The sequence below is a fragment of the Orycteropus afer genome, unplaced genomic scaffold, assembly GCF_000298275.1.
Source record: "Orycteropus afer afer isolate SDZICR_OR568_19922 unplaced genomic scaffold, OryAfe1.0 scaffold00006, whole genome shotgun sequence".
NCBI lineage: Eukaryota > Metazoa > Chordata > Mammalia > Tubulidentata > Orycteropodidae > Orycteropus > Orycteropus afer.
Genome location: NW_006921593.1, coordinates 8,451,525 through 8,477,528, shown reverse-complemented (window position 1 = coordinate 8,477,528; position 26,004 = coordinate 8,451,525).

Below are 26,004 nucleotides of genomic sequence, written 5' to 3'. Positions count from 1 at the left end.
TCAACTAAAAGTTTACATTTTTTTACATGCACGAACGTACATAGTATCCCTTGTTAGTTTTTACATGCACATATGTACCTGCATGTGGAACGCATAAAGATTGAGATGCTTTTGAGTTGTGCTGGTGAAGAATGCTGAAAGTACCGTGGACTGCTAAAGATCTAACAAATCTGTCCTGGAGGAAGTGCTTCCAGAATGCTCCTTGGAAGGGAGAATGGCCAGACTTCATCTCACCTACTTTGGTCATGTTGTCAGAAGGGACCATTCCCTTGAGAAGGATGTCATGCTTGGTAAGGTGGAGGGTCAACGAAAGAGGGGAAGGCCTTCAACGAGATGGATTGACATTGTGGTTGCGACAATGGGCTCTAGAATAGCTAGGATCATGGAGCTGGCGTGGGATCAGGAGGTGTTTAGTTCCGCTGTGCATGGGGTTGCTGTGAGTCAGCAATGATTCGATGGCACCTAACAACAACAGTGTACCTGCAGTGTCCCTTGTTAGCTGTCAGTCAGCGCCCACTCACACAACCTTACGTGTAACAGGCGGAACATTGCCCAGTCCTGTGGCATCTTCGTGATCACTGGCATGTTTAAGGCAATCATTGCGTGTCATTGTGGGATGGTCCCAGTCCATCCATCGAGGGGCTCCTGCATTTTCCCGGGCCCCCTGCTTTACTCTACACATGATGTTCTTTTCCAGTGATGGTCCTTGCTGAGAACATGTCCAAGGCAAGCAGGCTGAAGTCTTGCCATCTTTGCTTGTAAGCAACATTCTGGGGGTACATCTTCTGACATTGACTGGTTTGTTCTTTGCCAGCCAATGATACATTCAGTATTGTTCATCAACACTAGTTCAAACATACTCTCAAATTAGATGTTTTAAAAACTGCTAATTCTAATTAATAGATTAAAAAGTGTCTCGCTGTTATTTTAACCGTTTCGTTAGTAGCTTGGATCTTTTTCCTACTGCCCAGAAGCCGTGGGCCTGTCTTCTGTAGTTTAGTTTCTGTTTGTGTTTATTGGTCATTTCATTAATCTACAGTCAGTTTACCTTTGTCAGTGGGAACAGCTACTCTTAGGCCATAAGTACGTGGATGGAATTTATATCCTTTTATAATATTTTTAATATTAAATTTCTTCTCCCTATTCCCAGTTAAGGAGCCCTGGTGGCAGGGTGGTTAAAACATTCAGCTGCTAACCAAAAGGTCAGCAGGTCCAACCCGCCAGCCACTGGTGGAGAAGGATGAGGCAGTCTGCTGTCGTAAAGGTTTACGGCCTTGGAAATCCTGTGAGGCAGTTCTGTCCTATTCCTGTAGGGTCGCTATGACCGGAATCGACTCAATGGCAGTGGGTTTTTCGGACTTGGTACTCCTAATCCTGACTCTGGAAGCATAAAGGTTTTGAGGGCATGTCATTGTGTGAGTTGATTCTGACTCATGGTGACCCCACGTGTGCCTTGTAGAACTGCTGCTCTCTCAGGTAACCACAGCTTTGCACTGAGGTAGACCAACAGGCCCTGGAAACCTCTAGGGAAATTTCTCCCAGTGCCATGGGAACCTGAGAAGGGCCACACCCAGTTAAGGTGAGGTCCCTGGGACAGGAAACCAGTCAGCATTCTGGACCTTACTCTTCACAGACATGATAGCCTACGGATTCCTCCTGAGAGTGGCTTCCAGCTGGCACTCCTTGGATGCCGTCGAATCATGCCTGCCAGGCCCAGAAAGATTTTATAAACACAGGAAAATTCAGTAAATCTCTGATTCCAACTCACCCGAAGAGCAGTATGTCTCTCCAAGGCAGGAACTGTGTCCTTTGTCATATACTCAGTTTGGTGTCCATGACAAGTAGATGCCTGGTGTGTACTGACTAACTTGTGCTTGTATAAGCAAAACATACGTGTGTGTGTGCACACACGTACACGTCTCTGCTTAGTTCACGCAAAGCGGCATTCTCCTCCAGTGTTGAGCACACACCTCCACACACTTGGTGTTAGAGAAGTCCTCTTGGAGAGATGCAGTCCCTGGGAGATGCAAATGGTGAACCCACTCAGTCGCTAACTGAAAGGTTGGAGGTTCAAGTCCATCCAGAGGTGCCTCAGAAGAAAGGCCTGACACTCTGTTTCCAAAAAATGAGCCACTGGAAATGACACAGAGCACAGCTCAGCTCTGACATGCCTGGGGTCGCTGTGACTCGGAAGCAGCTTGCAGAGGTGGTTGGGAGAGTCTGTTGTGCCTGCTCTGGCTCTGCATCTAAGTATCTGACCCAAATGATCATCTTTGAAGATCCACAGGGGACCGTGTGTTCATCTCCCAGTGTGGGTACTTTGCACGAGGCATTTCCCTGTGTCACTGTGGCTGCGCAGGTTACACGGAGCTCTCTGTGGAATGGTCCCTGCCCTTGCTCAAGCCCTCGGCAGTCGTTGCCTGTGGCTTCTGTGAGGAGTGCTACAGACACGCAGCATCTCACACACTCAGCTGTGTGCTCTCTGCCAGTGTCCTCCTGCCCACACCCATCGCTCCAAAGACTTCCCCTCCCATCTCCTTTCACCTGCACCTCTTGGCCGTCAAGGTAGAAGTGAGCTCCACAGGGTGTCCAGTGTCTGATTTTTTCAGAAGTAGATCACCAGGCCTTTCTTCGGTGCCCCTCTGGGTGGGTTCAAATGGCTGACCTTTCAGTTAACATCCAAGTAGGTTAACCATTTTCAACATCTGGGGACTCTCTTGGCTGTGGTCCAAAAACTGAACCCACTGCCCTCCAGCTGATTCTGACTCATGGCGACCCTGTGTGGTCTCAGGAGAACCATCCTCCACAGGGCTTCCATGCCTGTAACTGGAGAACCATCCTCCACAGGGCTTCCATGGCCATGACTGGAGAGCCGTCCTCCACAGGGCTTCCATGGCTGTGACTGGAGAGCTGTCCTCCACAGGGCTTCCATGCCTGTACCTGGAGAACCATTCTCCACAGGGCTTCCATGGCTGTACCTGGAGAACCATTCTCCACAGGGCTTCCATGGCTGTAACTGGAGAACCATCCTCCACAGGGCTTCCATGCCTGTGACTGGAGAGCCATTCTCCACAGGGCTTCCATGGCCATGACTGGAGAACCGTCCTCCACAGGGCTTCCATGGCCGTGACTGGAGAGCCGTCCTCCACAGGGCTTCCATGGCCGTGACTGGAGAGCCATTCTCCACAGGGCTTCCATGGCTGTGACTTTTCAAAGTGTATTTCCAGGCCTTTATTCCAAGTCCCTCTGGGTCCGAACCTCCAACTTTTCAGTTAACAGCTGAGCACTTAACCATCTGTGCCACCCAGGGAACCGTGACCTTAAAAGCTGGCAGCAAAATGTTGACTTGGTGATAGACTGCTCTTTAACAGTGGCTTGCCACTGAATGTGGGCTGATGGCTGCTACGGTGCCAGCACGGGCTCAGGCGGGTGAGCTGGCAATGACGGTTCTGCCTCTCAGTGATCCTGAAGTGCTGAGGCAGACCTGATGCACTTAAGGAAGACCAAAGAAGAACCAATGCCCTTGAATCATGGTGTTGGTGAAGAATACTGAATATACCATGGACTGCCAGAAGAACAAACAAATGTGTCCTGGAAGAAGTGCTCCAGAATGCTCCTTAGAAGCAAGGATGGTGAGACTTCATCTCATGTACTTTGGACATGATATCAGGAGGGACCAGTCCTTGGAGAAGGACGTCATACTTGGAAAATTAGAGAGTCAGCAAAAAAGAGGAAGACTCAATGACCCACAATGACTCAATGGCTGCAAAAGTGAGCTCAAGTGTAGTGACGAGTGTGAGGTTGGTGCAGGACCAGAAGTGTTTCGTTCTGTTGTACGTGGGGTCACTATGCATTGGAACCAATTCAGTGGCACTTAACAATCACTACCATGATGCACCAATGCAGCAGTGCCAGGAAGGTCAGTTTGCGGCTGGTATCTGGTTGGACAGCATGCATTGGTGCAGAATCTTCCAAGTTTGGGATGAGAAGAGAGCAGATGAACGTGGGGTACAGGAGTCTACCTCTGAGTCTCAAGAAGATATAGCCAAGGCTCACATGGGAATTGGGAAGCAGGGGTTGAAGCAAAAATCAAAGTCCAAAGGAGCTGCTAACTAACTGGAACAGCTCACCTACCTTCCTTCCATGACCAGGACCAAGTGATGTGAAGACATCAACGCAGAGAGCAGAGAGTGGGTTAAAGCCCACCTGGTGTCATGAGATAAACAGACGAGATGAACAGAAACTCCTGGGAGGGGAACCCAGCCATCTGAGCTGCAGGAAAGCTGCTTCCGTTTAAATCTTTTAGAACATTTTTATCAGTGCCGTGACCCCCACCACCAGCAGCAGCTCTTTGACCTGTTTCCCTGATGTTAGAAACGGAATGCGTGAGGTTTCCGGGAAGCTGTGTGTTTTTGGAGCCTCTGAACTGTGAAAGGAGACTGAGATATTTTTTTCTCTAAGGAATTCAGCGATGACTAGTAGGCCCTGTCGTTTTACAATGACTGCTTCATGTTCATCACCCAGCTTAGTTAAAGAGAGCTTGGTCCTGGGGCCTTTCCCAGTGGAAGAAGCACATGAAGCAATTTGCAGAAAAATTAATGAAGGGGTGCAGGGCCCTTGCCTGGGGCGAGCAGTCCCTGCCCCCGCTACCGCCTCACCTTCCTGGCCTGATTAAGGAGCCTGGGGAACATGGGCAGAGAGCAGGCAGAACAAGAGGGAAAAGAAGTCAGTGAGAAGATGAGAGTGGAAGGAACGGCGGGTACACTGTGAGCGGCTCAGCCCCCGGAAATGCCTGAGGCAGCTGCTGTGGCCCCATCAATGCCGTCAGCCTCCTCCATTTCATCTCTGATTCAGAGACCAAACTCCCATCTCCCTGGTGTCTTCTGTTTTCCTTCTCTGAGCAATACGGCATTTACTTCAGTGGTTCCAGAGGCACGAAGACATGCAATGAACATGCCTTCAGAAAGCTAGTATTTATTTCATTATCATGTCAGAGTCCAGAGTATGGCTGCACCACAACTGTTATGGACCACTGCTGAGCTTAGTCTATGCATTCCCACTCGTGCTAATTGTAAGTAACGACAAAGGATGTCTTGGATGTAAACCTTTGTTTGAATTTCTGATGTTTTATTTTAAGAAGGCTAGTTTGTTTGAGTAGCATATGGTTTCTATACTGAAGCCTTTAGCAGATTTATGGTCTACACACATATACACATACACGCCAGGATGCTATCAAAAGTTAAGATCAAGATAATGTTTTATTCAAACATTAATGTATATTCTTGGGGAAACAAATACAAAAATTCAGAAAAACAGAAAGTAAGAGCCAGCAGTGTGGTCTGTTTTTTCCAGACATTTTACCGACACATAGAAGACATGTGTGAGTTCATATATATATGTAACTACTTAAAATGTCTTTGACTCACTATGAATTTAAAGAGCCTTTGGAGCAAAAACAAAATAAAAAAGCAGTAAGGACTCCATTAAAGCACATGTAATCGGGGTGCTTAATGCCAGCCACCCGCATCAACTCTGACTAATTGAAGCTGAAAAGAAACGTATTTTAGAGATATTAGGTAGCCAGAAGTGCTAGGAAGGCTGGGGGCTAGGTGTGGGAAAGGCAAAGGAAATAAGTGAGCTAGTACTAAAGTCTAAATCCCACCGCAGAGCTGCTCCGGTGAGACCCCTGCTGCCCCCATGGAGTGCCATCGGTGCCCACTGCTGCCAAGGGTCAGGATGGCTTCTCTGCAGCCTTTGCTCCTGGTTGAGTCTGTGTAAGTCCATCTGATTGGCCACACCTGGGTCACATGCCCAAATCCCAGTGGCCAGGGGAGGCTTCTGAGAGGAGGAAGGCAAAGCTTCCCAAGGCTTCCTCCTCTCAACCTAGGAGGAACTACAGGAGCTGCGTGTGTAAAAAGAAACCATCAAATTCCCACTAGACAGTAATTCTCCAGCATTAGCAAGAGACAGATTCCTGGGCTGCACCCCCAGTGACCCTCCCTCTGTAAGTCCGGCGTGAGTTTGCCTTTTTAACACACACTGATGCTGCCACTCCACAGGCCACACTTTGGGTAGCTGCGGTGTACTTGTGGTGGTTGTCAGTTACCTGCACTGGCTCTGACCGGGGTGACCTTGTGCACAACGGAGGGAAACACGCATCCTGTGCTATCTTCACGACCATCCATGTGTTTGAGGCCACTGTTGCCGCCATTGTGTCTGTCAGTCCGTCTCACTGAGGGGTTCCCTCTCGGTTTGCTGACCGGCCAGTTTACCCGCCGTGATGTCCTTGTCTAGAGGTCGGTCTTCCCTGATGATGTGTCCAAAGTGAGTGAGTCTGAATTATACCGCCCTTGCTTCTAAGGAACATACATTCTGGTTGTATTTCTCCTGAGACTGACTTGTTCCTTTTTTTTTTTTTTTTTTTGGCAGTCCATGGCATATTCAATATTCTTCACCAACACCACAATTTTAATACATCAATTATTAAAAATAAATATGTGCTGTAGCACGGTGCATCTAAGAGACAGTCATTCAAACAGAACAAGGGCATACTGTGGCGTTTAAAATCAGGAAAGGTATGTCAGTTTTGTATCCTTTCACCACACTTACTCAACCTGTATGCTGAGCAAATAATCCAAGAAGCTAGACCGTGTGAAGAAGAACGTAGCATCAGGATTGGAGGAAGACTCCGTAACACCTGCAGGGCTGAAAGCAAAGATGACTTGAAGCACTTACTGATGAAGATCAGAGAGTCCAGCCTTCAATACGGATTCCACCTCAACGTGAAACAAAAATCCTCACAACTGGACCAATAAGCAACATCATGATAAATGGAGAAAAGACTGAAGTTGTCAGGGACTGCATTTTACTTGGATCCACAATCAACACCCATGGAAGCAGGAGGCAGGAAATCAAACAATGTATTCATTGCACTGGGCAAATCTGCCGCAAAAGACCTCTTTAAATGTTAAAAAGCAAAGATGTCACTTTAAAGACTAAGGTGCACCTGACTAAAGCCGTGGTATTTTCGGTTGCCTCATATGCATGTGAAAGTTAGACAATGAATAAAGAAGACTGAAGAATTGATGCCTTTGCATTACGGTGTTGGTGAAGAATATTAAATATTCATGGACTGCCAGAAAAATGAACGAATCCATCTTGGAAGAAGTAGAGCCAGAATGCTTCTTTGAAGTGAGGATGGTGAGACTTCATCTCACGTGCTGTGGATGTGTGTGATCAGGACGGACCAGTCCAACATTCTTGGTAAAGTACAAGGGCGGGGCAAAAGAAGATGACCCTCAATGGGGTGGATGGACACAGTGACTGCAATGATGGGCTGAGGCATAGCAACAACCGTGAGGATGGTGTGGGACCAGGCAGGACTGCATTCTGTCATGCAGAGGGTTGCTATGAGGCAGAACTGACCTGACGGTACCCAACAACAACAACAACAACATCAACAACACCACCACTGCAGTATATTTTAAACCAAACCAGTTAACCCTTGAGTCAGTTCCGACTCAGGGCAGCCCCTTGTGTTGCAGAGAGAACTGCCCCATGGGGTTTTCATGGTTGTGACCTTTCCGGAAGAGATCACCAGGCCTGTCTCCAAGGTGCCTCTGGGGGAGTTCAAACGGCCAACCTTTCAGTCAGTAGCCGCACTGTTTGTGGCACCCAGGGGCTCCTACGTTATAAAAAACCCTAAGTTATAAGGCACTACAACAGAGCACATAGTTTATTTTAATTAATCTATAATGGTATACATTGATGTGTACAATGACATATCATTTTCTTCATTATCTCAAAGTTTGAGTTGAAACTGTGATCAACATGTGGTATGAAGAAGCTTCTAAATCACTTTCTGTCATCAGCAGTTAGTCACACAGATCCTCAGGAGAACACACCACTTTCTACGATACACACCTTTTAATTAACTTATTTATTTTTATCTTTTTATTGTGATTTGAGTGCACGTTTACAGAGCAAATTGGTTTTCCATTCAGCAGTTCATACACATTTTGTTTCATGACATTCATTGCAATCCCCACAATGCAATGGCTCTCTTTCCACTTCCTCTCTGTTGTTACCATTTCCATCTGTCCTTCTTTGCTATCTTTTTCTGCCCTCTGGGCTTTATTCCTGGGCAAATGCTGCCCTTTGGATCTTGTATGGTTGATTGTTTGAATAAGCACGAACCTTCCTCGCGTTACTGTTCACCTTTTAGGTTTGTCGGTTGTTTGGCTGAGTTGCGCCATGGGGGTGAGTTCAGTTCCAGGTTTGAAGGGTGACTGAGAGCCACAGTCTTGGGGGTTCCACCAGTGTCTGTCAGACCAGTAAGCGTGGTCTTTTTCACTGAGTTTAGTTCCACATTTTTCTCTTAGTCTATTCAGGATCTCCTGTTGTGATCCCTGAGTGGTTGGCATTGGGAGCTGGGCACCATCTAGTTCTTCTGGTCTCAGGGTCGTAGAGGCTGAGGTTCGTGTGGTCCTTTTCTTGTCGTGTGTGAGCATCACTTTGAATTAGGTTTAATTCTGAGACCCATCAGAGGATGCTGAGGCTTTGGGCTTTTTCCATCTAGAAAAAGCCATGGCTTCTTTTCTTTCCTTAGATTATGTTTAGCTTAACATGAAAAAAAGTTTCTCTTGGAAAATGAGCCTGAAACGTGTGACAGATAGCTCTCTCTGAGTGACAGACAGTCACATCCAGTGAATCATCCATGTCGCCTCGCCAGTTCTGAAAGCTGTGATCTTTCTAGAGAGATTTGGCCATAGCTTCTGCATTTAATTGCAGTGTCTGGCACGAAACTGCCAATCCTCAGTGCTCAAAGTAAGTTTTCTCTTGCCCCATCATAGTATATTCTTCTTGTTTTTAATTAGGAAAAGTGTTTTAAAATAGGGAAAAGAATAAGACCTTCATGACAAACTCATGCCAGCGTAGGCACCCTGCAGAATGAGCAGGAACCAACAACTTGCCGTGGTTGCCTCAGGCCTTTGCTTTCCCCAGAAGAGATGGAACACAGGGCGCTCTGGGTGACATCCCTCTTATATGCCCGTTCAATCCTTCTGCCCTTTTCTCGCTGTTCCTCATTCCCATTCTTTTTCCAGATGGAAATAGCAATCATCGAAAGAATTAAATTCCAGTCTGTTCCAATTTTGCCTTATGAGCCTTGACTGAACCGGTTTGAACCAGTTCAAAGCCCTATACATACTGACAGATTGCGGGGGTGAAACAATCCAAAACAAGTTGCAGAATGCTACATTGTGAGTGTGCTATTCTTTATGGAAAAAGAAAAACATTCCACAGCATAATACTGTTTTTTTTTTTTTTTTTTTTCCCCCTGGTAATATGAGTTCCGAAGATTTTGGAAAGACATGTACTGAAGTGACAGCAGTGGTCAGCTCTGGAGGGACTCGGTGTTGGCAGGCGGAGCAGTACTCAGGTGGATGCACGCACATCAGCGTAGCTAATTATTATTATTATTATTATTTGGCTTTAATAAATTATTTTCTCACAGCTTAAAACCAAACAAACCAAACTCACTGCTCTTGAGTCCATTCCAACTCATAGGGACCTGCTTGGATCTCCAAGGCTGTACATCTTTACGGAAGCAGACCACCCCATCTTTCTTTCATGGAGTGGCTAGTGGGTTCAAACCAGTGACCTTTTGCTTCACAGCCACGCGCCTTTCCTCACAGTTTAGGAGGCTAGACATCAGAGTTCAGGTGCTGGCTCTAGGGGAGGCTCTCCCCGCGTCAGCTCTGGAGGAAGGTCCGTCTCCTCAGCTTCTGCTCCTGGGCGTCTTCACGTGGTCCGCCATCTCTCTTCCCTCATCTCTGCTTGCCCATTGCTTTTCTTTTTAAAAAACATTTTCTTGTGGTTTGGGCGAAAGTTTACAGAACAAGTTGTTGTGGTGGTTATATGCCGTCAAGTCAGACCTGACTCATAGCGACCCCTCCTTGGGTTTCCGAGGCAGTATCACTATGGAAGTACATTGCCCCATCTTCCTTCCGAGGAGTGGCTGGTGGGTTTGAACTGCCAGCCTTCTGGTTAGCAGTCAAGTGCCTTAGGCACTACGCTACCAGAGCTCCTGCAGAACAAATTAGTTTCAACAACTTTTGCGTATTTTGTTTTGTGACATTGGTTGCAGTCCTCTCAGTGTAACAGCACTCTCCCTGCATCCTCCGTGTGTTTTCTGTTTCCATTCTTCCTCTGTCCTGCCCCTTCCTGCCTCTGAGCTTTGTTTTGGGCCAGATGTTGCCCTTGGTCTCATCTCACTGGTGGTTCTGAGGAATACTTCCTCATGGGTGTTAGTGTTCACTTTACAGGCCCATTATTTAGCTGAAAGTCGATCCCCAAGGCTAGGTTCAGTTCCAGGTTTGAAGGGTATCTAAGAGCCACAGGCTTGGGGGTTCTACCATTCTCTATCATTATCAGTAAGTCTGGTCTTTGTTATGATTTTGAATCTTGCTTTATGTTTTTCTCCCACTCTGTCTAGAACCTTCTATTAGGACCCTGATTACAGCAATTAGTACTGGTAGCTGAATACCTCAACCAAGCTAATTCTCAAAAGCACAGATTATTATTATTTTTTTTTAAAGTAAGGAGTAGAATGAAATATAGCTTGTCAATTTTGTTTACTGCTGTATCCCTGTGCCTAGAAGAATAGTGTCTGGTGCATAGCAGGTGCTCAATAAATATTTGATAAATGAGTGGGGGGATGGACCAAAAAACATAATATAAAAAAACTAAGCTAAACCAAAGCAGTCACCATCAAGTGGCTTCCAGGTCATGGAGACCCTGTGTGTGTCAGAGCAGGACTGGCCTCCATCACTGTGATCACTGTCCTCAGTGGTGGTGGTTTTTTGGAAGGAGATAGCCAGGTCTTTGGGTGGTCCAGAACACTCATCAACATGGGAAAACTTACAGGTTGAATAGATTCCAGCTCACGGCAACCCCAGGAGTGCCAGCGTAGAACGGCTTCATGGAGTTTTCTTGGCTGCAATCTTCACAGAAGCAGACCTCCAGGCCTTTCTGCCGTGGTGCCACTTCTAGTTTAGTCAACTCAGAAACCAAACTCACTGCCGTCGAGTCGGATCTGACTCATAGCGACCCCTCCTTGCGTTTCCGAGGCAGTGTCACTATGGAAGTAGATTGGCCAACCTTCCTTCCCAGGAGTGGCTGGTGGGTTTGAACAATCCAGTGCAGACCGTCCGCGCCACCCAGCGACCTTCGACTATGGCACGGATTCCGTGTTGAAGGGTATGAAGTATTAGTCATTTTCCTGTTGGTGGACTCTTGGGCCCAATGTTTTTTCTCTTACAAAATTCCTGCAGGGATCTGCTTATCCTTGCCTACATGTGCACGTGAGTGAGGGTTCCCTAGAAGAGATCCATGGAAGGAGAATTGTAGGCTGAGCACAGGTCCAGTTTTAATAGCTATTGTCAGGTCACCTTTAAAAGTTGGTATACGATACATTGTTACTGTTAACTGCCATGGTTGGCTCCAACTCATGGTGACCCCACGGACAACAGAAGGAAATGTTACCTGGTCCAGTGTGCTCCTGATGATTGTGGGTGGGCTCCAGTCCGTGGCTGTGTCCGCTGTGTGTTTTGAATGCCTTCCCTCCAGGGAGCTCATCTTCCACACCCTATCAGATAACATTCTGCTGTGATCCACAGAGTTCTCACTGGCCACTTTTCAGAAGTAATCACCAGGCTTCCTTGACTGCCTTAGCCTGGAAGCCCTGCTGAAACTGCCCACCATGGGTGACCCTGCGGGTGTTTGGAACATGGTGCCATAGCTTCCAGCATCATAGTAACACATAAGTAGGGCAAACCTGACAGATGGGTGGTGGCTGTACCAGTAAAGAAGGCCTTCTCTCCATCTTCTCCTTACATTTGATGCTATTAAACCTCCCCCCCCCAACTTGATGGATGAAAAATACTGTATTTTTAACTTGCATGTCCCTGATTACTAATAAGGTTAAACAGCTTTTAATACATCCATTATCCATTTAAAGAGCTCTGGTGGCACAGTGGTTAAAGCATTCTTTGGGCTGCTTAAGGTAGCGTAGTGGCTAAGGCACCTGACTGCTAACCAGAAGGCTGGCAGTTCAAACCCACCAGCCACCCCTCGGAAGGAAGATTGGGCAATCTACTTCCATAATGATACCACCTTGGAAACCCAAGGAGGGGTCGCTATGAGTCGGGTCCGACTCGATGGCAGATAACAACAACCAAAAGGTTGATGGTTCGAATCCACCAGCTCCTCCATGGGACAAAGATAAGGCATTCTGCTTCTATCAAGATAGACAGCCTTACGAGTAGTGACTGGGATCTTAAAAGCTTGCAAGCAGCCATCTAGATGCAACAATGGATTTTTCCCTGTCCGGAGCAAAGAAGAATGAAGAAAACCAAAGATTCATGGAAACAATTAGTCTTAGCGACTGGTACATCATGTGATTCATAGTCTATACAATTATGAGACCAGGAGAACTAGATGGTGCCCAGCTACCCCTGTTGATGACCACTCAGAGGGGCATCTATGCAGGAGATACTGGATAGAGAGGGAGAGCAATGTGGAACAAAACTTAAAATCATTTGGGGGAAAAAAGCGGGGGGGGCAGGTTTGCTGGTTAGATAGAGCCTGGTGGAACCTGAGACTATGGCTCCTAGCTGGCCTTCATGACTGGAATTGAACCCACATACCCGTGGCTTCCAGCCAAACAAAAGACAGGCATGTGAGGTAAACATTTACCTGAGGTAGATACACTCCTTGGAGAGAACAATCATGGGAGAAAGAAGGGCTGTGTATGCACAGGGAGACAGCTCAGGGGGCAGGAGGGCATGAAGGGAGGACACAGGGAAAGAGGTAACTATCAGGAGGAAGTTGGAGGGGAGTTGTTGCATTGTGGGAAATTGTAGTCAATGTCATGAGACAACGTGTGTGTGAACTGCTGTATGGAAATGAATTTGCTCTGTAAACTTCCATCCAAATCACAATTAAAAAAAAAAAAAAAACAGCCTTAGAAACCCTATGGGACAGTTCTACTCTGTCCTCTGTGATTCAGAGTCACCTTGATGGCAGTGGGTTTGTTGGCTTTGCTTCTGTAACTACTGACAGCCTAGGAAACCCTATGGGGCAATTCTCCTCTGCCCTTCAGGGTTGGTATGAGCCAGATCCAACTCAACGGCAGTGAGTTTGGTTTGGTTTGGTATTTCCTCATCAGTCAGTTGTTTAGTTTGCTCTTGGGCTGTCTACCTTTTTCTTTTTTTGATTTATGTCATTTGGATGTGAGTCCTTTGTATCCACGCTCATCTGTTTGTCATACTGTCCCTCTCTGTGTCCTGGAATGACTAAACTAGACAAGATCTTTCTTCTCTGAAGGATAAACAGGAAGAAAACCAAAACACAACCGTAGGCTACTGCAGAAGGAATTTCTGCTCAGCAGAAGTGGACTCATCAGCAGGTGACTGAAAGCCCCTCCCCTTCTCATGAGGGATGTATGTCATTGTTTCATGACCACGATAGGGCCTCGTTGTGACCAGAGCCTCAGTCTGGGGGCGCTGTGAGTCGGAATCGACTCAGTGGCAGTGGGTTTCATTTGGGCCTTGCTTCCGTAAGGACTGATAGCCTTCAAAACCCTCTGGGGCAGTTCTGCTCTGTCCTATAGCGTCACTATGCATCAGAATTGACTCGATGACAGTGGGTTTAGCCCTTAGTATAAGGTATACATATAGACCCGAGGAAAACTGTATTCAGTCTCATAGGGTGAGTCTTTGTTACTGTTGCTGCTGTCGGTTGTCGTGGAGTTGGCTTTGACTCATGTGGCCTTTTCAGGTACAGCAGAACAAAACGTCACCCAGTTCTGCCCCATCTTCATGATTGTTGGCATGTTCCAGTCCACCACTGGGGCTGGTGCGTCACTCCATTTCATGGAGGGTTCCCTCATTTCTGCTGAGCCTCTACTTTACCAAGCATGATGTCCTTCTCTACCAACTGGTCTTTCCTAATGACACGTTCAACAAGACGTAGTCTCACCATCTTCATTTGTAGGGAACATTCTCATTTTATGTCTTCCATGACTGATTTCTTCATTCTTCTGGCAGTCCACAGCATATGCAACATTCTTCCCCAGCACCACAATTCAAATGCATCATTTCTTCTTCTCTCTTCCTTTTTCTTTGTTCAGCTCTCCCATGCACCAGTTTAAATACAGTATAGAACCAATGAGAACTGTACTCAGCCTCCAAGGGCGACTTTGATTGGTTCAGGTGCTGGACAGGCAACCCTCCTCCTCTGAGTTGGGAATAGCTTGAGAGAAGTCCAGGGTGTGGGTTACTGCCCAAGGCCATTCTGAAGTGTAAGGTATTGTTCAAAGCAGAGGAAGCAGCTGGGATCTGGAGGAGGGTGTTGATGGTAACCCAGCGGGAAACTCTAGCCTGCACCAGGGTGACCTCCAGAAACACCTGGATCCTGGGGGCTACGGACACCAAGAGTCTGATTCTGTCAGTCTTGGAAGAAGCCTAAGGATGTGCCCTTCTGCATTAGGGTTCAAGGTTAAGGGGAAAGGACTAGAGAGATCATGAAGAAGGGTGTCCAGAGGCTCACACAGTAGAAAAGGTCATTGAGCCTGAGCCGAGGATAAAGCCAAGATGCAAAGAACTTATTCTCATTGGATGCCACCCTTGAGAAGTAAGGATGAGGTGGGTTATTTAAACACATAGGGCAGGACTATACCCAAGTAAGGGAGCTCTGGTAGCATAGTGCCTAAGGCACTTGACTGCTAACCAGAAGGCTGGCAGTTCAAACCCACCAGTCAGGTCTGACTCGACGGCACATAGCAACAGCAACAACAACAACATACCCAAGTAAAACACAAACGAGAAGGAAACCTTGCCTAAGCCGCCTCCTCAGGTCCCTGTTTCTGACAGATAGAGCCAAACTGAGACAAGCAATGGAGGCAGTCAATATGGATGGGTGTCCAGTATAAAAATCTGCAGTTGGCATTCTTTGTTTCACCAGGAGCCAGGAGCTCTGTGAAGCTGAACACATATGACACATTGCAGAGCTAAGATGGGAGCCACATTGCTGTTTCCTGCTTACAGCTTGGAATGTTGCCAGTGGCGTCCTTGGGTGGTGGGAACAGTTATTGCACCCGTCTGCTGACTAAGAGATTGGCAGTTCTGGTCCACCCGGTGGAGGCTGGAAGAAAGGCCTAGTAGTCTGTTTCTGAAAAATCAGCCGTGGACAACCCTTAGGGAGCCCGGCTCTACCCTGATAGCCATGGGGTGGTTGTGAGTCCAGATACATGGCCTCGGGCCCTTCTGGTAGCTTCCAGTGAGTCGCAGGTCCTGGAGGACGGCAGAACTTGCTCGAGAGGCTCTTTCTTCCGTTTGGGAAACGTGCGTCAGCCTGGAGTGCCCTTGACCGTCATCTCTTAGTTTCGCTGGGCTCCCTTCCTCGTCTGTCCTTCTGCCCTTCCCAACGAATGCTGTCTTCCCTCTGTTGCTCCAGATAGTTTAATATTAATCCCTTTTTGTCATCTGAAAAACTTTAATTAGCTGTTTTGATAAATTCCCTAAGAAGTCTGGAGTCTGATTCATCAAAGTGATAACAAGAAGATATTTTGGGAATTGGTTCCAATTTAAATGACTAAATCATTTCCCCGTTTGTTACTTGCTTGCGGATATTCTAATGCTTGATACCAAATTTCTACTCGGGACATTGGCCACCCCTAAACCCAGTTCTTCCAGGGTGAGTGCAGCATCAACTTAGAACCTGGGTCGTGTCCTGTAGCAACCCATTTCTGAGTCTTTAGGAACGAGGGCAGGTCAGAATACATCAGGTGAAATGGGCTCTTTTGGAAACCATTTCTCTGGAAAGAGCACGAACCAACTGTGATGATGGCCTTGACTCTGGTAGGGAAGGAAGATGTTACCATGAAAGGGACAGACCCGAGATGGTTAACTCTGTGTGTCCTCTGGGCTAGACTGCAGTTCCCCGTGGTTTTGCCGCACATTAGACCGGCTGCTGTTCTGTAATGTAATGTGATGTCATGACCTTCCATAATGTAACATAATGTCATCCTCTTCCATCAGGTAACCTAACCTAATGCTGTTGGTGCTGTGTGCTGTTGAGTCAATGTTTGACTCACAGTGACCCCGTGTGACAGAGCAGAATTGCCCCCATAGGGTTTTTTAGGCTGTAATCTTCACAGGAGCAGACTGCCACAGCTTTCTCCCTGGGTAGGGTGAGCTCAAACAGCCAACCTTTCAGTAAGCAGCTGACTGCTTCACCTTTGCAGCACCAGGGCTCCTGTGTAATATAATCAGTCAGTCAGTTGAAAGGGGCCTTTCCTATGGCTGTACTCTGCCTCCAGACAGGAGATACTTCGGGGGAAGTTAGTGTCTCTCTCTCTCAACTCTGCACTTTTCTTGCCATCTGACCTATGGATCTTCGGGTGTAAGCCCGTGGGAGTCTCCAGCCTGCCGCCTCACTATGGATTTGGACCTTCCCTACAACAACGACAGAACATCAGACCCACTGCTGTCAAGTCAGTCCCGACTCATGGCGACCCTGCAGAACAGAGTAGAACTGCCCCATAAGGTGTCTAAGGCTGTAATATTTACAGAAACAGACTGTTGCATCTTTCCCCACAGAGTGACTGGTAGGTTTGAACTGCTAACCTTTCAGTTAGTAGATCTGTGCTTAACCACCATACCACCCAGGTTCCTTAAACTTGCAGCCAACCACAATTACATGAATCAAACTCCTGAAGTAAATCTGTCTGTCTGTCTCAATGACACAGTCTGCTTCCATAAAGGTCTGTTGTTGTTAGGTGCCCCTCCTTGGGTGTCTGAGGAAGTATCATTATGGAAGTACATTGCCCAACCTTCCTTCTGAGGAGTGGCTGGTGGGTTTGAACCGTCAGCCTTCTGGTTAGCAGTCAAGTGCCTTAGGCACTACGCCACCAGAGCTCCCTCCATAAAGGTTTACAACTTTGGAATCCCTATGAGGCAATTCTTCTCTATCCTATAGGGGCGCTGTGAGTTAGAATCGACTCAGTGGAAGTGGGTGTTCTGTATGTCCCCCTGGCTCTGTTTCTCCAGAGAACCCTAAAACACCACCCAAGAGTGAGACCGGAGAGCTAGGTTTCCATCGTAGGAAAGCCGGGCCTCCTGCCTTTGTCACCTGCCCTACAAAGAAAGGAAAGACAGCTCACAGTGGGCCCCTGTGCAGAAGTGACATAACCATCCCACCTTTGGGGCCCAGCTCTGCCCTTTTCCAGGTTGCCCAGCGCGTCCTATCCACCAAAAAGCTGTCACGACTGATTCCCAAGTAACCTGCATCTTAGTCTCCTCTTTACTGTCTCTACTTCCTCTCCCTTCAATACTTTCCCAGAAAATAAAGCATGCCAGGCAGGATTGAGCATACCATCTGCTGGGCAGACTTGGCCCTGCAGGAGAGAAGGAAAGGGAAACGGGGAGGAAATTCACTCGTTCCGAGGGCCTGCCGAGCGAGGTGTGTGACATACCTCTTTCACAGTGACCACCAGGGCTAAGAGGACTGCATTAGCTCCATTTCAGCCTCATTTTACAAATGAGGAAACTAGGGCTTACCATCACCCTAAGGCACTTAGCTTAGTTCTCAGATACAGGTGAAAATAATACAGTTACTATGTGCCAGGCCAGGCATCCTGTGGTTAAGCAGGGAGCAGTGGTTAAGTGCTTGCCTGGTAACTGAAAGGTCAGCGGTTCGAACCCGCCCAGTGGCTCTGTGGGAGAAGAGACCTAATGGTCTGCTCCTGTAAAGACTCCGACCAAAGCTGGGGCATCGCTAGGGTTTGTGGCATGTGCTTCTGCACCATGACCTTGGCAGTCCTTCCAGCCGGAGGTGCGGTCCACCTTCCTGCTGCTTGAGTCTGGGTGGGCTGTGGGCCATTTGCAGCCAATAGAAAGAATGGAGAGGAGATGCTGCGGCAGAAAGATGTGGCTGTCTGCTTCTGCAGAGATCACAGCCGTGGAAATTTATGGGGTAGTTCTACTCTGTCCCTGAGTCGAAATTGACTTGACTGGGGGGTTTGGGTGTACTAGGCACTGCTGGTTTCATCCTCACAACAATCTGAAGCTGTTACTGTTGTTTTAGTGCTGAGAACACTGGGGTACGAGAAGGTTAAGTCACACACACACACGCACGCACACACCAGACACAGGGCTGAGATTTAGAAACTGGTAGTTTAGTTCCCCCTTCCACGTGGGAGCGTCAGTTTCAAATCGTGGCCCATGCACTGAAGCAAAGCCACTCGCCTCTGACACTTGTGTGGTGAACAGGTTTCAGCGGAGCTTCCAGACTCAGACAGCCTAGGAAGAAAGGCCTGGTGATCTACTTCTGAAATATCAGCCAATGAAAACCCTTAGGGGCCACAGCACTCGGATCCTCAGCCAATCAGGGAACTGGTGCAGGACCAGGCTGCATTTCCTTCCATGGTCCCTGGGGTCACCATGAGGGGGGCCGAGCCACAGCAGACGACAACAGCACCACCACTCTGCCGCTGGCATCTTACTTGTAACCTCTAAGCAGCCCCATAGAGCATCTGGTGACTCAGCCACCCTGGGAACTTGTCTACATGTCACGCAAAGTAAGGTAGGAGCCAGCCGTTTCTGTCTTTCCGCTGCACTGAACAATCACAAGTTGGGAAACCTGAAAACTCAGGAATCCCTGGTCACTCTGGGAAGTGGACTTTATATGGACGGGCAAGATGGTGTGGGTCCCCCCACCACTAGACACGCCACGAGGCTTTGCTGAATGGTTCACCACTCTCCCTAGTTCTCTGTGAAATGCTGCAGGGGCCAGTTCATAAGGACCTTTGGGATTTCGAGGTGTCGGATTCCCTCGTGATTCCAAGAGCGTGAGAATTCTTGGCTCACCCGCAAGAGCCTTACCAGGAATCTGGTTGAGACTCTCTTTTCCTTTCTTCCCTAAGTTTTTTTTCAGAGCTGGACCTGTCATTGGCACTGACAACAGAGAAAACAGAGCTAGGGATTGCGACAGTTAGGTTTTATTCCCAGACTGTGGCTGTGATCCAGGAAGAGGGAGAACAAAGCCAACGTGATTGTCCTGAAGGACATGGTACCCAGGGTGGACCCCATCGGCCCTGCACGGGGCCTCTTGTGGAAGACAGTGGCTGCTGTTGGTTCAGCAGCTCAAGGTTGTCAGGGTGAAGAGCTCTGCGATTCTTTGGGTCTTTCCTTCATTGACTCAAGGTGGCTACTGCAACTCGTACTATCAAGTCTGTACTCCAGCAAGGACAGAGAGGAAGGAGGTGACTGGGTGACCTTTTCAGAGGGTGATGGTGAACTGTCCCCTTGTTAAACAAGGGTGAGAGAGAACAATAACAAGATGCAGAAACCCTGGTGATCAGATAACTACAAGTCATGTTTTCTACCCACATTCCTTACCTTGTAGGTGTCCAACACTCATCCTGACGTCTTTGTGTTTCTTAGTTAATGCTGCCAGAGAACCAATTAAACAACAACCCATGACTAGCCTAGAATTTTGGGTGTCCAGGATATTCCTTCATGGGCTTTCTAAGAGACACTGCAAGGCAGAGGAATAGTTCCATTATGTTGTTAGTTGCCAGTCAGGTCAGTTCTGACTCCTGGCAACCCCATGTAGAAGGGAAGAAGGCGTTGCACATCTTGCACCATCTTCACGACCATTTGTGTGTGTGGGTCCGTCTCATGGGGGAGGGGGTTCCCTCACTTTTGCTGACCCTTTACTTTACCGAACACGACGTCCTTCTCTCGTGATCGAGGCTTCACGTTGATGTGTCCGAAGTAAGGGAGCTGATGTCTTGCCACCCTCCCGAGGGGCATCGTGGTTGGTTTAGATGATTATTCTGGCGGTTGTTATGCGCCGCTGTGTTGATTTTGACTCGTATCAACCCTATAGGACAGAGGAGAACTGCCCTCCAGGGTTTCCTAGATGGTGATCTTTATGGGAACAGACCACCAGGTCTGTTCTCCTATGGGGCGCTGGTGGATTCGAACCATCAACCTTTTGCTTAGCAGCTGAGCGCTTACCCATTCCTCCACCAGAGTTCCTTGATTTAGACGATCACATACACACACACACACACACACACACACAGCCCAAATCCATGATCATCAAGTGATGGGCCGTAGTTAGGATAAGATGCAGTTTACAATCTAACTGCAATTACGAGGAGGGGTAACTCCGTTTAGAGAATTCTGAGGGTGCCAAGAAGGGCGTGTGGGCTCTCTGGGTAGTTACTTACAGAAGTGTTAATACAGATGGGGTTCAGTGCCAGGGACGCTCTGAGAGGCCCTGCTCTCTGCTTTTTGCTCTCTGCTTTTACTTCACCAGCAGTGTTTGGGTTACCAGCACGCCCATCAGGAGCACAGCCCACAACACCTGCAAACGCTTTCCTGGGGTGGGGGTAATGGACCAGTGCGTTGCTGGCTGCAGCCCAGGGTGGGCTGAGGCATTCCTCATTTAGCATTATCTGTAAACTTGGGTGCCTTACTGTTGTGCCATGGCCACCCTGCCAGCATCCCAGCAAGAATCAGCTAAGCCACAGGGCCCAGACACCAAGAGCTCTGACTGACTCATCCTGCCTTTCCGACAGAAAGGGCTGAGCCCCCATGGGGACGCATTCTGGGGCTCCCACACAAAATGGCAGCTATCGGCTTCAGCTGAGGAACTCAGATTCGGAGTCCACAGTGCTCCCGCCTCATACACTGTTAGAGTGGGGCCCCAGCAAGTCTGCACAGCATTTCCTTCTAGAATCACCTGAGGCCCCGAGCTCAAGCTGCGAGGGCTCCAAATGTCACACCAGGTGAGGCCTGCCCTTCAAACAGTTTGTCAGGAAGCTAGACTTAGGACAGAGGTAGACGCAGCCCACCCCAACATCCTGGAGGTGCAGTGTGAGCCATGCCCCTCTTGGCCGCCATCCCAACCCAGGGTGAACGTTGGACCTCGATGGGCTGGGAGACTGGTTGATCTTGTTGGAATGGCCCTCAGTGATTCTAGTCAAGGGGGTCCCTGGGGATGCACATGGTTAACACACTCTGCTACTAACTGAGAGGTTGGAGACTTGGGTCCACCCAAAGGCGCCTCAGAAGAAAGACCTGACAATCCACTGAGGAACCAGCCATTGAAAACCTTATGCAGCCCAGTTCCCTGACACACATGGGGGCGCCTTGAGTTGGGACTGACTCCCCGGCGAGGGGAGACGGATTCCCTTGATCTCGGTGGCTCATGATCTGAAGGAGCGCAGGGCCCTCGTCTGCTCTGTGCTGAGAGAAACGGAGAGCGCTGAGGTTCTCAGAAGCCAGAGAGAGGGTGGGAGAGTGGCAGCCCCCTCCCTGAGGGTCCCAGGTCGTGGCTGGAGTGCAGCAGGAGCCTGGGTGCCCAGGTGCCATCAGCTACTGCCCCAAAGGTTGGTGGTTCAAACCCACCCAGTGGCTCCGTGGAAGAAAGACCTGGCAAACTGCGTCCCCAATGATTGAATGCACCCAAGAAAACACCATGGGCGGTTCTACTACGTGGGCTCGTCACAAGTTGGGGTCCAACTCAGTGGCACCTAACACCAACAGCTTGGAGCATGGCTGCCCTGGGTCCAGAGACCGACTGTTGCACCCTCGCGTCCTCTCCTAGGTGTCTACAGCGCCCCCGTCTGCTCCCCAGAGAGCCCCCGTTTTTGCCACTTAACTCAGTTTGGATAAATTTCTCTGCTTTGCACAATGTCTGCACTAAGACTGTCAGGATCCCTGGCCTGTGATTTTGTGTCTAATGCTGCCCTGATTTTTTTCTTTAAAAAGCGCATTTGTTTAGAGGGAGAGGGAAGGTTACTTCAATAAATTCCTGAGATACACACCCACACCTTAGAAGAATCATCAGTAATGGGATTTTCTTCCCCTAACACTTCCATGTAGTTAAAACGGTATTAATGAAGGCTGACATTTATTGAGCGCTTACTCGCTTACTCCGTGTCAGGCTCAGTAATAAACAAACACTGTAGTGTGTAAAAACCCTTATAATATTAGTGTTGTTATAAGGAGCCCTGGTGGCACGGTGATTTAGCACTCGGCTGGTAACTGAAAGGTTGGCGGTTCGAACCCACCGAGACTCTGAGGGAGAAAAGATCTGGTGATCTGCCCCTGTGAAGGCCACAGCCTATTAGAGATGTCACTAGGGTCAGTGTCACCCAGTGCAGTAACTCACAGTGTCACCACCCTCACACCCACGGACGAGACCTCCTATACCAGACCATACAGAATCTCTGTTGTTGTTAAGTGCCGTCGAGTCAGCCCCGACTCATAGCGACCCCTCCTTGGATTTCTGAGGCAGTATCACTACGGAAGTAGATTCCCCCTCTTCCACATCCAAGGATTGGTTGATGGGTTTGAACTACCAGCCTTCTGGTTAGCAGTCAAGTGCCTTAGGCACTACGCTACCAGAGCTCCCACAGAATCCTTAGTGATGTCTATTATCAGTTTTAATCATAGAATAATGTATGATAAATGCATTTGTAAATTGCTTAAATGTGATATTTCTTAGATTATGTGAATATTAACAACAAAATTGTTTTGTAGAATCTTTTACATTGAATTACAACATTACCGGGAACTGAGCATAAGCTTTTTTTTTTTTTTAAATTGTGATTTGGGTGAAAGTTTACAGAGCAAATTCATTTTCCATACAACAGTTCATACACATGTTGTTTCAGACATTGACTGCAATTCCCCACAGTATCAGCTCTCTTCCCACTTCCTCCCTGTAGTTACCGCTTCCCTGTGTCCTTCTTTGCTACGCAGTCCTGCCCCCTGAGCTGTCTCCCTGTGCAAACAATGCCCTTCTGATCTCCCACGACTGATTGTTCCAAGGAGTGTGTCTACTTGGTGTGAATGTTCACCTTATACGTCTGTCTGTTATCTGGCTGGAAGCCACGGGAGCGAGTTCAGTTCTAGGTCTGAACGGTTACTAGAGGCCATAGTCTCGGAGTCCTGTCAAGCTCTATCAGACTAGTAAGCCTGGCCTTTTTTATGATGTTGAGTTTTGTCCCACATTGTTCTCCCACCCTCTCTCCAGGATCTCCTGTACTGATCTCTTTCTGAGTGGTTGACAGTGGTAGCCAGGCACCATCTAGTTCTTCTGGTCTCAGGATCATAAGGCTGAGGTTCACATGGTCCACTAGTCCCTCGGACAAATTGTTTATGTCTGTCTTTGGTTTTCTTCATTCTTCTTTGCTCCAGACAAAGAGAGACCCATTGTTGCATCTACATGGCCACCTGCAAGCTTTTTTTGAGACTCCAGTCACTGCTCCCCAACATAGGATGTAGAACAATGTTTTTGTGTAGTAGGTCATGCCAGCTGAGGTAGCTGTCCACCACAACCATGGTCTTGAGCCCACAGGTCCACCTTTTAGCTCCCTCAAGGTGGTTGGCTGTAGCTAAAAGTTATCCTTAACTTTGCCTCCTGTTGGTTCTATTTTTATGGCCATTCTTTAGAGCACATACAAATAGGTTGTAGACATATTGTCTGCCAACGTTATTATTTGGTCACAGGTATATTCAAGCATAAGCTTTTTTGATTTTTCTTCTTTTAATTACTACTTCATTCTTAAATCAATTATTGATATCAAAGACGAACCAAATTCACTGTCGTTGAGTCGGATCCAACCCACGGCGACCCCTCCTTGGGTTTCTGAGGTGGTATCACTACAGAAGCAGATTGCCCAACCTTCCTTCCGAGGAGTGGCTGGTGGGTTAGGGTTAGCCAGCCTTCTGGTTCGCAGTCAAATGCCTTAGGCACTACGCCACCAGGGCTCCCAATTATTGATATAGGTTCACAAACCATGTTTACCCCAATATCGTAGCTAAAACATCAGAAAATCTGATGAAATCAGCAACTATTAAAACTCTGGCAGCAATGAAAACCACAGCGCGTGCTTGTAATGTGTGCAGACAAAACCACGTGATTCCAAACATCCTTGTTACTGGGTTATGACAGCTCTGACCTGAGGGCCTTGAAAGGTTCAAAAAGGAAATGAGCGCAGAGTGTTAGCTGTGTCGGTCAACTGACACCATGTAAGCCAGGCTTACAAAAAATGTTGTTGTTATAACTAACTACAGGGACAGTTTTATACAAAAAATTTGTGCAGAAACACTGCACATGTTTATAGACAGTCATTTTGGGGTTCCCCTCTCTGACAGTGTCACTGGTGTGGGCCATGTCCCCTGCATGTCCCCTGCACCTCTTGAGTGATGCCAGTGCAGCCTAAGAAACCCTATGGGGCTGTTCTTCTCTGTCCATAAGGTCTCTATGAGCCAGAATCAACAACGATGTGTTGTTATTCTCCATGGACAGATAAGAATGGAAACTCAGCTCTGAGGAAAGCCAGGGATCCAGTCCTGGGTTTGAGTATCTTAAACTCGACCTTGACTTCTGGTCTGACTGTCTGCCTTTTTCCCAGTGCACGGCACCTTTCTCCACACGCTTGGCTCTGCTGGATAGTAGTAGCTGTTTCTGTTCCAGTGTTTTTGCTTCAAGTAGCAAAGACACCAATCCCCACGGTAATAAAGCACAGGGAAACGGCTCACAAAGCCCAAGTCGGGAGCTGTGGCTGGATGATTCAGCAGCTCTACAGTAACTCCTAAGGGTTCTCCTTGGCCCGCCTCTGCCATCCTTAGTGTCGTCCTCGGAGGCCGAGTGTGTTCTCCACATGAGGCCGTACCACTGCATGTGTTTCAGCAGTGTGATCATGGCAATCGTCCCATCCAGAGTGGGGGTCCACCTTCCTGCCTCGTGAGTCTGCGTGGACTGTGGGCTGTCTGACCAGTGGAATGGAGAGGAAATGCCGCTGCAGGTCTCAAGTAGACAGTGCAGCGTAGGCCTCCTTTGATGGAATACTTGCGCTCAGAGGCCTCAGAGGTTGTGTGAGAAGCCGCCATGTTCTGAGGAAGCTAAGCTACATGGAGCGGCCATGGTGCTGTAGTTGGCAGTGCTTGTCTCGGAACCCTCCCGGTCAGGCCCCAGACCTGTGAGAGCCTTCAGTTAAGTGCAGTCCCTGCTGACAGTCTCCCCCAGCCTTTGAGTCTTCCCAGATCAGACCCTAGACTTTGCAGAGCCCCACTGCATCTTTCGTGAGTTTTTGATCTACAGAACCTCTGTGCGTAATGCGATGGTTAGGTTGTTTCATGGAATCCTCGGGTGGCACAAAGAGTCTGTGCCGCTAGGCTGCTAACCAAAAGGGTGGCAGTTCGAGTCCTCCCAGAGGCTCCTTGGAAGAAAGACCTAGCAGCCTGCTTCCAAAAAAATAAACTGTGAAAACCCTAAGGGGCACAGTTCTATTCTGACACACAGTCTCCATGAGTCAGAATCAACTGGACAGCAGCTGGCTGGCTGTCATGACTGGACGTGATGTCTGGAACTGCAGCAGCAGCCATATTGCTCCCGCGGCTGGGTGGCAGCCTTCGGTACCAGCTACCATCAAGGCGACTCTGACTGACGGCGACCGTGTGTGTCAGAATAGAACTGGCTCCGGTTCAGTGGCTCGTTTGGGGGAAGCAAATCACCACGCATTTCTTCCCAGGCATCCCCTGGGTGGATGTGAACACCGACCTTTTGGTTAGGAACCAGGCACTTCACCAGTCGCACCACTCCAGGACTCCAGACGTGGAAATACCCAGAGTTTAGAGACAGGCCGTCTCAACAGTGACAGACACTTCCCAAGGACCTTCAGCAGGTACCAGGCATCTCTGTTTGGTCAGAACTGGGTCACATGCCTGTCTGGGGCAAGACAGAGATGAGGTGACAACCTCTATCCTACTACTACATTACATCATAAAATGAGTATTCGGTCATCGGCAAACATTAGCCTACAAAAAGTCAAACTGATTACCACCAGACCGCTCAGAAATACTTCCTACTTAATTTCCACCGGGGTTGGTGTATGCTGCATTTCTCATTTCTATTCAC